The 12,989-nt window shown below is 44.9% G+C and overlaps 1 protein-coding gene across 7 annotated transcripts in view; it reads right to left on the bottom strand.

The window, feature by feature from the left end:
• Positions 1-12,989, bottom strand: part of STOX2 (storkhead box 2) — a 222,850-nt gene that overhangs the window by 16,489 nt on the left and 193,372 nt on the right. The gene's annotated exons all lie outside the window — the stretch shown is intronic.

Here is a 12,989-nt window from a genome sequence, read left to right as displayed (position 1 = left end):
CTGGATGATGTTATTTGTCTTCTAAAAACTTCCCCACAAGAGTTGCCTGGCCTTTAAGTGGGGTCTGATGGACCACATGCTTGAGTGCAGATATCAAATACAGGCAGATACCTTATTATTGACTACATAAAATCCACACAGGTCATTTTGTGGACTGGGCCTTCGGGCCTGATTCTGTACCTATTGAAGTCAACATAAAAATTTCCATTGACTTCAGTGGTACAGGAGCAAGTCCTTAATACTTCAAAGTATTACACCAAATAAGGTGCTGACTGATGTGTAGTATAAGCAAATGGCTCGGCTGCTCTCTTCTGTGTCTTCTATTGTATGTTACCAACTCCACACACACGTTTCAGTGGTCAGAGTTTGCAGTTACACTGTGCTACTTGCGTTTGAGTACAGCAGGAGGACAACATGGGACCAGCACAGTGAACAATATGCTGTCCAAGAGCTAGCATGCTGTTGTGGCAATTACAAACTGACTTCAAACACTGGCTCTTGGTGTTACCACATAACTGTGAGGGGAAGGGATAACAAAAATGTCCACATTTTGGAGCTTCACGTGCTAAAATGAAGAAAAGTATTTCTGATTCCTAAATGACCAAATTAATCTATAAGGCTAGAGTTTAGGAGGAGGATCAAAAATAAATACAGACACTCCCCAGGTTATGCAAGACTCGACTTAACGCAAATTCGCACTTACGGAATAAGTTCCGTAAGCTAGAAATAGGAGTTTTTTAGTTGGGCTTTTTTTTTTTTTTTTTTGCATAACGTTTGGGTATACGTTTCCAACTTATGCAAAATTCAAGTTACACGAGGCTTTCCGGAACGGAACAATTGCGTAAATCAGGGAGCATCTGTAAATGAAATAAATGGCATTGAACCGGCCCCTATTATTCACCACTGCTTTCTTTCAAGACAAAATGGATGCAGCAAACTCTAAAACACACCCCATACATGAAATACAATAGTTGAAACAGATGTTTATACAACCACCAAAGAAGAAGAGAAAAAATGTTCATGCTCAATATTGAAGGAAACCTGTGTGATGCAGGAATCAGTCTGCTTTTGCTTAATGAATTGGAGACTGCTCAAGAATAGTTCATTGGTGCAAGTTAATCAACTCATTTAGTGCTAACAGAATGAGACCAGATCCTGCAGTAAAAGTTCTGGTTTCACCAGCTTACTCTTCAGGGAGAGTTATAAAAGGGAGTCTTTTTTCCACTGCTGAACAGATTACAGGACAACAAGCACCAAGGTTTAGGACAGTCCTGAAGTTCTTGTTGCATGTACACCTTAGGGAGGGGACGGTTTTCCATCCATTTTTTCCCAGGACTCCAAATAATCTCATCCCTGGTCTCATACATGGGGAGAACAGAACCCTCCTCATCTCTAACCTTGAAAAGCTTTATTTTATTTTGTTTTTTTAAAGGGTTTTGAAACATTGGCTTCTGCTAACTCACTGCAGAAAAGACCAGTTGGATTAAGTTCCTAACTAGAATTTATCTGGGAAATATGAGGTAGGGGGAAGGGGAAAGGCCCAGTTGAAGTCCATTCCCCTTCTTCTTTGATGAATTCAGTGGGACCCTCACCCATCTCCTGATATGGCCCATAACCTCACAGAAGAGCAACCTGCTTAATGCTAGAGCCATACTGGGGAGATCTCTTGTGTATGACTCTAGAGGAAATCTGCCTGTATCCGCCTTGCTGTGGCTCATGTGGGGGTGGATTCTTCTCTATTTCCTCTGCCGGCATCTTCTAAAAGGCCTTTTTAGTTGGCTGTCTAAGAAAGTGTTAATGCAAGTAGGTTCCAAGCCTTCATTATATGTGTGACTGATTGCTGGTAGTAGGCTTTAACCTTCCAAAGGCCAAAAATCTCCCCCACTCTCCATGTTGGGAAGGTGAACCCAGATGCTGCTCTCTCAACTGGGAGAAGGGTTCATGCATCGGAGACACAGATAGCTCTTGCTGCGGAGAGCATTATGACTATGCTGCAGTCTGGGCAGTATCTCCCTCTCCTTTACTTCCTCAGACAGCAGCCACCATGCTGACCGAAGACGTGGGTGTCTGTCTGGAGACAGAACTTGGACTGCGGAAAATGAGGAGGGATGCTAAGAAGTAAGTGCCAACATTTCTTTATTCCTCATTAGTTTTGTCTGTGTTAAAAGGACGTGTGGAGCAGTCACCACTCCAGAATTGGGAGTCCAGAGCAGAACAGAACCTTCTGGCATTCAACTACTCAAAGTTATTTAAAAAAAAAAATTAATATGGAAAGAGATGCAGTGCTTCTTTTTCAAGATTTGACGGCTTAGAAACAAAAAGCAACAAAAAACTCCAGTTCCACCTGCACCATAACAAACATTTTTCTTGTGGCCTTTTCAGTCAACTTTAGCAAAAGGCAATTTTAAAATTCTTTGTGAAGTAAGTCATTATCCCCTTCTTTCTTTACAGTCAAAAGCTTTCTTACATAATACACATGTTCTTAATAGGCGCTTCTAGAGTGCATTTTACAGAAAAGAGGAGTAGAAATTAAAGTGTTTTTCTCTCTTTCATACGTGAAGAACATTTCAACGAGAAAGCTAAGCTATTGCTATCCAAATTTTATTAGAGTGGATTCTAATGTATGCCCGTGTTTCACTATTTTCGCAATTATAGTTGTGTTTCCACACACACAGCCCTCAAGCCCTCCTGAAGTTTTGACATAAGCCAACAATAGCCAAGATACAGAGAACTCATGCTAACGAGAGAGAACTCATTATCCCTAACTCACCCCATTAGTGGGTACTGTATTGCAGTATGTATAGTGTGACGGGGCAAGGCCAGATGGCTATAAAAAAGTAGTGGGAAATACATAAATTAGCTCCAGGCTAAACAAATCCCTGGTACCAGGATAAGGTAAATGGCAGATGCTCCAGGTCAGTTAAGACACCTGGGGCCAATTAAGAACTTTCCAGAAGGCAGGGAGAATGCTAGGTTGATTGAGACACCTGAAGCCAATCAGGGGCTGGCTGAAACTACTTAAAAGCCTCCCAGTTAGTCAGGTGGGTGTGCATGTCAGGAGCTGTGGGAGGAAGTTGCACTGTTAGAGAGGCTGAGTAGTACACACCATATCAGGCACAAGGAAGGAGGCCCTGAGGTAAGGGTGAAGTGGAGCTTGAGGAAGTGAGGGCTGCTGGGGGGAAGTAGCCCAGGGAATTGTACATGTTATGTTTCTAAAAGGTCAGCTACCATCGCTGATACTATTAGGGTCCCTGGGCTGGAGCCCGGAGTAGAAGGTGGGCTCGGGCTCCCCCCTTCTCTCCCTCCCCCCCCGATTAATCACTGAGACTGGGAGACAACAGAGACTGTGCAAGGGAAGATAGCTTCTCCTCACCTCCCTCGCTGGCTTATGATGAAAATGGCTCAGTAGACTGTGACCCTTGTCTCTAGAGAGAGAAGGGTTACGTGGAGGGTCACAGTGAGCCTCTGAGGCTAGCGAAATCCGCCAGGAAATGCGGGACCCACGGAGACAAGGACAGAGCTTTGTCACAATAGTAACTACTCTCTTATCTGGCTTTGGATGATATTTGTATTTAGAGGTGTTTTTACTCGGTCAATTACGAGGAATATTTGTCAGGAAAGGTTTATAATGGAGCTGTTAAGAAGCTGAATAGGAACAATATGGACACAAAAGTGAGAGCAGCAGCAAAAACGAAGTGGGAGGAAAGGAGTACTCAGGGCTTGTCTACACGACCGCTTAAGACACTCAAGATTGTGAAAAAACCACCCCCCTGACTAATATAAGTTAGACTGACTTAAAGCGGTGTCTACATCACTCTATGTCGGCGGGAGATGCTCTTCTGCAGACACAGCTTCCACTTCTTGTTGAAGTGGCATATTTATGCCGACAGGAGAGAGCTCTCTGGTCGGCATAGCACGTCTTCACCAGAGGTGCTACATTGGCACAGCTGCATCGATGCATCTGCGCTGACGTACAGCACATTGTGAAGCACTTGTGAAGACAAGCCTTTAAAGTTCCAATCTTCCTTCCCTCACCCCGAATTATGGGTCACACACATTTCATGAAATAATCATCAAGGTAAGGCAAGAGAACTCAGATTTCCCTCTCTCCCTTTCCAGTGGGAGTACCCTCGCTACAGGAGATCATCCTGGAAGTAGTAGCAGAGACACACACAACCCTGAATGGGCAGGGCACACCAGCAGTAGCAACAAATGGGAATGTCTAAAAAAAAAAAAAAAAAAAAAAGCAACTGTGTACTGGCGGGTGGACAACAAGAGCTTAGCACACACACTGAGAGCTCAGAGCCTTGTGTTATCTCCCTGGGCCAACACAAAATAATAATATGCAACCCCCATTTTCTGGAACTCAAGCATCTACAATTAAAGAACTCGAAAACCATACCCTCAGCTTAAGCAGGCTCTTAGCATAGGGCAGAAGTGCCAAGAATGAATACAGTGCACACAGAGCCCGATATGTATTATCTGTTTATGTTTGGTTCATACTATTTAAGTGCCTGCTTTGCTAATGCTGTCCCTCCGTCCTCTACCCTTAGCTTTGTTGCTGGTGGCAGTGAACCAGAAAGCCAGACTCTCTCAGCTTTTCTTTGTGTCTGTGTACAAGATGCACTGCACGATTTAGTGTTACTCCCGCAGAAGTGAGAGGGTAGCGGTGCAGAAGTCCCATTTCATGCTCCCCTTCTCATTGTAGGTTTATTTACACCAGGAAGCACTTTACACCAAGTTAACAAGAAGCAGCCATGAGATCATCATTACTACTGTATTGTTTAATTTAATATACAAATGTAAATGATAGAAGGAGAAAATGCAACAAACAAAACTGGCTGTCAAAAGGTAATTTTTTTCCTTTTAAGTTAATACTTTTCTGGTCCTTCTTTCTCATCATTTTCCCTACCTATCCATTTCCTTTCCACACTCTTTTTTACTTCCCTCCAGGTCAGCCATGTTCTTTCCCCCAAACCAGTTGCAATACATTTCTGTTAGCATTTGGTTTCACATCTAAAGTGGGGAGAGTGGCTGAGATTCTCCCAGTGTATTATAAACAATATCAACAAAAATATCTCACCCTAACTGAGTGGTTAAAGAGAGCCCTCCATGTACACTTGGACTTTTCATACTGTCTAGCCCTACTGCTAGCACCAGATGATGTGCTGGTGGACGTAATATTTGACAACAGTATAGATAAAAAAAATGTTTCTGGTTTACACTAATACTTCCAAAGTTCCTAGCAGTGACGGAGTTGAATAGGGCTAGAGATATAGTGCAAGAAGCTCTGGGGTAGACAAGGCATCAGGTGGAAATAGGATCCATCTATTTAGGTTACCATAATGTGCTCATCACGGTCGTATCTGAGTACCTTCCAGAGTTAAAAAGATAAATAAAGTGATAAAAACCTGTAAAGTTGGGATGAGAAGGCCTCAGTCCTGCTCCCACTGAATCACTGGCAAAGCTCCCATTGACTTTAATGGGAACAAGAAAGGGCGTGAAGGAGGAAGATAAGTCAAAGCTCTAAAAATCCTCATTTTTTCACATTCCCCTCCATTAACCATTTGATAGCGCTATTCACTTTGCCTTTTGTAAGTTTTGAAGCTTCTGCTGAAGGGAATGAGAAGCCAAGTTGGTCTTTTTGCTGCTGCAAACAGCTTGGTTATTCTGAGTGGAGAAGTCCAAGTAGATGGATTTGCATATTCACTGTATGATGATTGAAAAATAATGGTAGTTTCTTTGGGTAGTTACATGTATAAATGGATGGGACACCAAAGCACTTTACAAAAATTAATGAACTGAGCCTCATAACTCAAATAACGAAGAGGACAAAATTACTGATTCAGAGCAATAAGGACTGCTTGGTAAGCTGGGCGCAAATGAACAGTATGTGTGTTTCAACACAGCTGACTGTTAAGTCATACATCTAGTAGATTCTATACTCCTGAGGGAATTCTGCACACAATATTTTAAAATTCTGCATATTTTATTTGTCAAAATAACGCAATATAATCATGCTGGTTTCAATTATTTTGGTAATTTATTTAAACTACAATACAATGGATGGAGAATTGGAGTGGGGAGCACTGGAGGAAATCCCCAAACCCACTCTGTCTAATACTAATGGACCTAGTATTGACCCTTTACTTCTAATTATTAGTCAACAAATATATGTAGCCATATGCTCAGTGTTACATCATAGGTAACTGAACAGCAAGTGAGGGCTGGGGACTCAAACTCACAATTTATATTGGCTGCTGACCATCTCTAGAAAGGTCAGTAGCAAACAGTTCAAGGAGCACATTTTGATGGGAAAAAATTTTCAGTCCAAAAATTTAAAACCAGTTCGAATCCCTAAAGCACCATAAGCATTTATGGCTACACTGTCCTTTACAATAAGGCTCTGTTAGCCATTCTGGCAATGTAAAGGGGCCTTAAAATTTTTACAACTCTTTTATATTCCTGGGGGAATTCACTAAAAACAATGGGAACAATTCACTAACCAGGCAGCCTGCTACTTTCTGCTCTGCCTGAGGGGACAGAGCCTTCCCCACACCTACCTTCTCAGAAACACCCCAAAGCCCTACTCCTCCATACCAATAGTGAGTGAGAGGGACAGTGTCTCTCTCTCACTCACACAACTGCCTAGCCTCACCCCTTAATGGTGATATACATCTCTACCGGCTGCTCTGCGTGCCCACACCGACCTGCCTGCACTGCCAGGGAGGAGCGCATGACTGCTCTTGCAGCTTCCCTTTGCTTCCCCATCAGAAGTCATTTTTCTTCAGGGAAGAAAAGAAATCTGTGGGGGCCATGAATTCTGCACATGTGCAGTGACACAGAATTCCCCTAGGAGTATAAAATCTAGGAACACACAAAGTAGGCTATACTTACAGAATAGGGGACTCTATCCTAGGAAGCAGTGCCTCTGAAAAAGATTTGGGGGTCTTGCTGGATAATCAGCTGAACATGAACTCCCAGGCAACGCTGTGGCCAACAGGCTAATGTGATCCTTGGATGTATAAAAAAGGGAATCTCAAGTAGGAATAGAGAGGTTAATTTACCTCTGTGCCCTGGTGCGATCGCTGCTGAAATACTGTGTCCAGTCCTGGTTTGAGAAGGATGTTGATAAATTGGAGAGGGTTCAGAGAAGAGTCATGAGAATTGTTAAAGGAGTAGAAAACATGCCTTTACAGTGAAAGATTCAAGGAGTTCAATCTACTTATCTTAGCAAAGAGAAAGTTAAGGGGTGACTTGATCACAGTCTAAGTACCTACATGGGAACACATATATGAAAATAGGCTCTTCAGTCTAGCAGACAAAAATAGAACAAAATCCAATATCTAGAAGTTGAAGCGAGACAAATTCAGACTGGAACTGGGTGTAATCTTTTTTAACAGTGATGGTACTAACCATTGGAAGAATTTATCAAGGGTCATGGTGGATTCGCAAACACTGACAATTTCTAAATAAAGATTGGATGTAGTGTTTTTTAAAAAAGATTTGCTCTTGTTCAAATGGAATTATTTTGGGGAAGTTCTATGGCCTGTTATACAGGAGGTCGGACTAGATCAGTGGTTCCCAAACTTGTTCCGCCGCTTGTGCAGGGAAAGCCCCTGGCGGGCCGGTCGGTTTGTTTACCTGCCACGTCTGCAGGTTCGGCCGATCGCAGCTCCCCCTGGCCGCAGTTCACTGCTCCAGGCCAATGGGAGCTGCTGGAAGTGGAAGCCAGTACGTCCCTTGGCCCATGCCGCTTCCAGCGGCTCCCATTGGCCTAGAGCAGCGAACCGACTTTAAGGGCAGAATGCAATGCTGAGGCTACTGGAGGATCAAAGTGATATGTTCTGGCGTACGGTGGAGCTGCAGGAAAGGCAGCAGGAGCACAGACCACCGCTGCAGTCCCTGTGTAACCAACAGTCCTCCTCCCCAAGTTCTATAGCCTCCTCACCCAGACACCCAAGAATGCGGTGGGGGGGCCTCCGGGCAGCCAACCACTCCACCCCAGAGGACTGCCCAGTCAACAGAAAGCTGGCATTCAATAAGTTTTAGAGTGCAGTGTGGCCTTGCCCTTCCCTCCTCCTCCCCTCCCTCACTCCACCCGGTGTTTCCCTCCTGCCCCACCCCTCACTGGCTACCTTGGCAGTTCTCCCCGCATTTGTGTGACGAATTAATAAAGAATGCATGAATTTGAAACAACAATGACTTTATTGCCTCTGCAAGTGGTGATCAAAGGGGGGAGGGGAGGGCGGTTGGCTTATAGGGAAGTAGAGTGAACCAAGGGGGCAGGTTTTCATCAAGAAACAAACAGAACTTTCACACTGTAGCCTGGCCACTCATGAAACTGGTTTTCAAAGCTTCCCAGATGCGCAGCGCGCCCTGCTGTGCTCTTCTAACCGCCCTGGTGTCTGGCCGCGCGTAATCAGCGGCCAGGCAATTTGCCTCAACCTCCCACCCCATCATAAACGTCTCCCCCTTACTCTCACAGATATTGTGGAGCACACAGCAAGCAGTAATAACGATGGGAATATTGGTTTCCCTGAGGTCTAACCGAGTCTGTAAACTGCGCCAGCGTGCTTTTAAACATCCAAATGCATATTCTACTACCATTCTGCACTTGCTCAGCCTATAGTTGAACAGCTCCTTACTACTGTCCAGGGTGCCTGTGTATGGCTTCATGAGCCATGGCAATAAGGGGTAGGCTGGATCCCCAAGGATAACTATAGGCATTTCAGCATCCCCAACAGTTATTTTCCGGTCTGGAAAGTAAGTCCCTTGCTGCAGCTGTTCCCACAGACCACAGTTCCTAAAGATGCGAGCGTCACGTACCTTTCCCGGCCATCCCACCTTGATGTTGGTGAAATGTCCCTTGTGATCCACCAGTGCTTGCAGCACCATTGAAAAGTACCCCTTTCAGTTTATGTACTCATTGCCTTGGTGGTCTGGTCCCAAGATAGGGATATGCATTCCGTCTATCGCCCCACCACAGTTAGGGAATCCCATTGCAGCAAAGCCATCCACTATGACCTGCACATTTCCCAGAGTGACTACCCTTGATAGCAGCAGCTCAGTGATCGCATTGGCTACTTGCATCACAGCAGTCCCCACAGTAGATTTGCCCACTCCAAATTGATTCCTGACTGACTGGTAGCTGTCTGGCGTTGCAAGCTTCCACAGGACTATCACCACTCACTTGTGAACTGTGAGGGCTGCTTTCATCTTGGTATTCTAGCACTTCAGGGCAGGGGAAAGCAAGTCACAATGTTCCAAGAAAGTGGCCCTAGCCATACAAAAGTTTTGCAGCCATTGGGAATCTTCCCAGACCCGCAACACTATGTGGTCCCACCAGTCCGTGCCTGTTTCCCGCCCCCAGAATCGGCGTTCCTTGGCATGAGCCTGCCCCATTGCCACCAGGATGGCCTAAGTGCCAGGGCCCGTACTTTGAGAGAAGTCTGTGTCCATGTCCTCATCACTCTCCTCACCGCGCTGCTGTCACCTACTCGCCTGCTTTTGCAGGTTCTGGTTCTGCATATACTGCTGGATAATGCGCGTAGTGTTTAGAGCGGTCACAACTGCCACGGTGATCTGAGCGGGCTCCATGCTTGCCGTGGTATGGTGTGAGCAGGAGAGCAGAGTGGCAGTGGAAGAGGCTGGTGGATGACAATGCTGACAGCAACATGGCGCCCACACAGAAAAAGGTGTGAAACGATTGTCGGCTGTTGCTTTCACGGAGGGAGGGAGAAGCAAGGGGTAGGCTGGCAGCAGACAGTGCTGCTGGCTGGGAGAGCAGCCTGAGGCAGAATGGCCCCCTCAAGGATTGAACTCACAACCCTGGGTTTAGCAGGCCAATCCTCAAACCACTGAGTTATCCCTCTGCCAATATTCCAGGAAGGACTGAATCTCCTTAGACAAAACTTAAAGAAGAGAATGACCTGAGTCAGTCCCATTTATGTCCAGGCACCCCTGACAGACCTTACCAAGGTCTGCCAGGAGCACCCACGTCCGCCCAGGCACCCCTGACAGACCTCACCAAGATCTGCCAGGAGCACCCACGTCTACCCAGGTGCCCTAACCGACCTCATCAAGGCCGGCCAAGAGCACCCAGGAGACGATGAGGACGGCTACTAGTCATACTGCACTATCTGCTGCCACCAGGCAATGAGCTGCTGCTGTGTAGCAATGCAGTCCCACGTCTGCCAGCACCCAGGAGATGTACAGTGACAGTGAGCTGAGCGGGCCCCATGCTTGCCGTGGTATGGCATCTGTACAGGTAACCCAGGAAAAAAGGAGCGAAACGATTTTCTGCCATTGCTTTCATGGAAAGGGGGGGGGGAGGGGGCTGACGACATGTACCCAGAACCACCCGCGACAATGTTTTTTGCCCCATCAGGCATTCGGATCTCAACCCAGAATTCCAATTGGCGGTGGAGACTGCGGGAACTGTGGGATAGCTACCCACAGTGCAATGCTCTGGAAGTCGATGCTAGCTTCGGTACTGTGGACACACTCCTCCGACTTAATGGTCTTAATGGTTTTAAGTGGGGACACACACAATCGACTGTATAAAATCGCTTTCTAAAAAATCGACTTCTATAAATTCAACCTAATTTTGTAGTGTAGACATACCCTGGGTCTCAAAGCTCGGGCCTGAACATCTACACTGCAATTTTATAGCCCTGCAGCCTGAGACCCACAAGTCCGAGTTAGCAGACCCAGGCCAACCACAGCTACACTGCGGATCTTTTATTGCAGTGTTAGCCATACCTTGTATGTTTGGGACCTGGAAGAAGCATGAAGGCAAGAGAGCAGCAAGAGGTGTTTGCTGGCTAGCGTCCCCCCCAATCAGAGAGCTAGAGCGAGAGGGCTCAAGGAAGGAGGAACGGCAGAGGGATTTCCTGCTGGATCTAGGCCAAAGAAACCAAGCTAAGGTCCAGAGAGGGCTGAAGACAGGAGAGCAGCAGAGGAACTGACCTGCAGAGGCTGGACTCTCCAAGGCTGCAGAGCTGGACCCAGAAGAACCATGAGAGGGCCGGGGGAGTGACGGATGCTCCCAGCAGAGAGGTGGTGGGTGTGTGGGGGGTCCTGCTGGGAAGAGCAGGGTTACACTCCAGCTCGGGGGGCTGGCATCGCTGTCCTGGTACATGGATAGGAGAAGGCTGTGCTGAGCGGGGGCATGGTGAGGGATGCCAAGGCTATGTTGTATATACTCTTTGGACTATAATGGGGAAAATATGGACTATGATTATGGGACTTTTATTATGATAAATGTATACAGAACATTTGCAATAACTGAACCCCACCAGGGCTATATTTATACTTGAGAAGACTCTGGGGACTAATTCTGGGGATTCTGAAGGAGAGAAACTGGGGCAGGTGTGCCTGTCATGACGTGGCCAGCCACAGAAGGGTGCTCCTGTTGGGGCTGCTGGGTGACACCCTGACAATGTCCTGTTTATATGTAAACTCCCCCATGATCTCCAGAGGCTGGTCATATTTCTTTCTTGTTCCACTCCCCCACTAAATAGAAGCACCAGTAAAAAAAAAATATATATATAAATATATATATTAGAGAATCTGGCATTTAAAATACTGCATGACAGCAGCGGTGTTATTTAAGATTATGTAGCGCTTTAATAATTCAAAAGCAGAAACTGTCTGGACATTGAATCATCAGACATGTACATTTGCTGCATCTCACGAGAGTCTACTGTGCCTTCCACAGAGTTTCCAGACAGAAGATTATGTCTTGTTTGTTGCTCACAAAGAACAGTGACCTAAGGTGAACTCGGTTAATGTAAAATACATCATTTCACTGCTGCATATAGAGTGGGCATTCGATGTAAAAATGAAGGTACAGGAATTATGTTTCAGAGTAGCAACCGTGTTAGTCTGTAGCCGCAAAAAGAAAAGGAGGACTTGTGGCACCTTAGAGACTAACAAATTTATTTGAGCATAAGCTTTGGTGCATGTGATGAATGCATCTGATGAAGTGAGCTGTAGCTCACGAAAGCTTATGCTCAAATAAATGTGTTAGTCTCTAAAGTGCCAGGAATTACGTATTTTTGAGGTGGACTTTATCTCAGTGCAGCAGCCATCCGAATATCACTTCTTTACTTCTCAAGTGACTATTAACACGGGGCATATATTCTGTTACAGAAATTTTCAACACTGTAAGCTGATTTGGTTAACAACATTACAAAAAAATCTGTAAAAATTATTAAAAACAGCAAAGTCATAATATACCCATAAACTTTAGCTATAAGCTTTGTTAAAGCCAGGTTCCTATTCACTAGAGGGTAGGTGCCAAATGCAGGAAAAAGAGGTTAAATTCTTAACTGTTATCCTGGATTTAATAGATTTACATTTAGCATATGAGATTTTAAATCTGGTCAATAAACATAATGCAGGATTTCATAAACATCTTCTTGCACGATTCTAAGTTAGAATATTACAATATTCACAGCAGTAGCACTCTCTCTTTAAAAAGAAAAAGACTGACAAAACACAATACACATAAATAAGATGTGTATTATTACTACAAACATTTTTTTCCCAATACTAGTGTATACATTTATGAAAAATACATTTTAAATAGTGTTTAACTGGTGTTAAATCTTCTAAAATGATTTTCTCTTGAGCTGGCACTATGGCTTAACAAGGGATAAAAGAAACACTCTGATTGGCTCATGAAATACTAGTTTAAGATGTAGAGTGGTTGCTATGTGATGTTATAAATAATTAGCATACCTTATTTCAGATATAGCTGTGGCCCAGATTTATGTTTGCACATTGGCTCAGCAAACTACAGGGCTAGTACGCAACTGTAAGATCCTGCACTGAGGAAAGAGGTTTATTTTTCCTCAGTCTGAGAATGGCAACTGTGGTTACCAAGTTTACACATGCCATAAAACCCAGGGAAGTACCTGTCTTTACAGCACAAGTGATCTTGTGACAAGTGGCTGCTGTGAAGACACTATGCCAACTGGAAG

This window comes from Chelonia mydas, chromosome 4, assembly GCF_015237465.2.
Source record: "Chelonia mydas isolate rCheMyd1 chromosome 4, rCheMyd1.pri.v2, whole genome shotgun sequence".
Taxonomy (NCBI): Eukaryota; Metazoa; Chordata; order Testudines; family Cheloniidae; genus Chelonia; species Chelonia mydas.
This window is presented reverse-complemented; position numbering and strand designations above follow the sequence as displayed.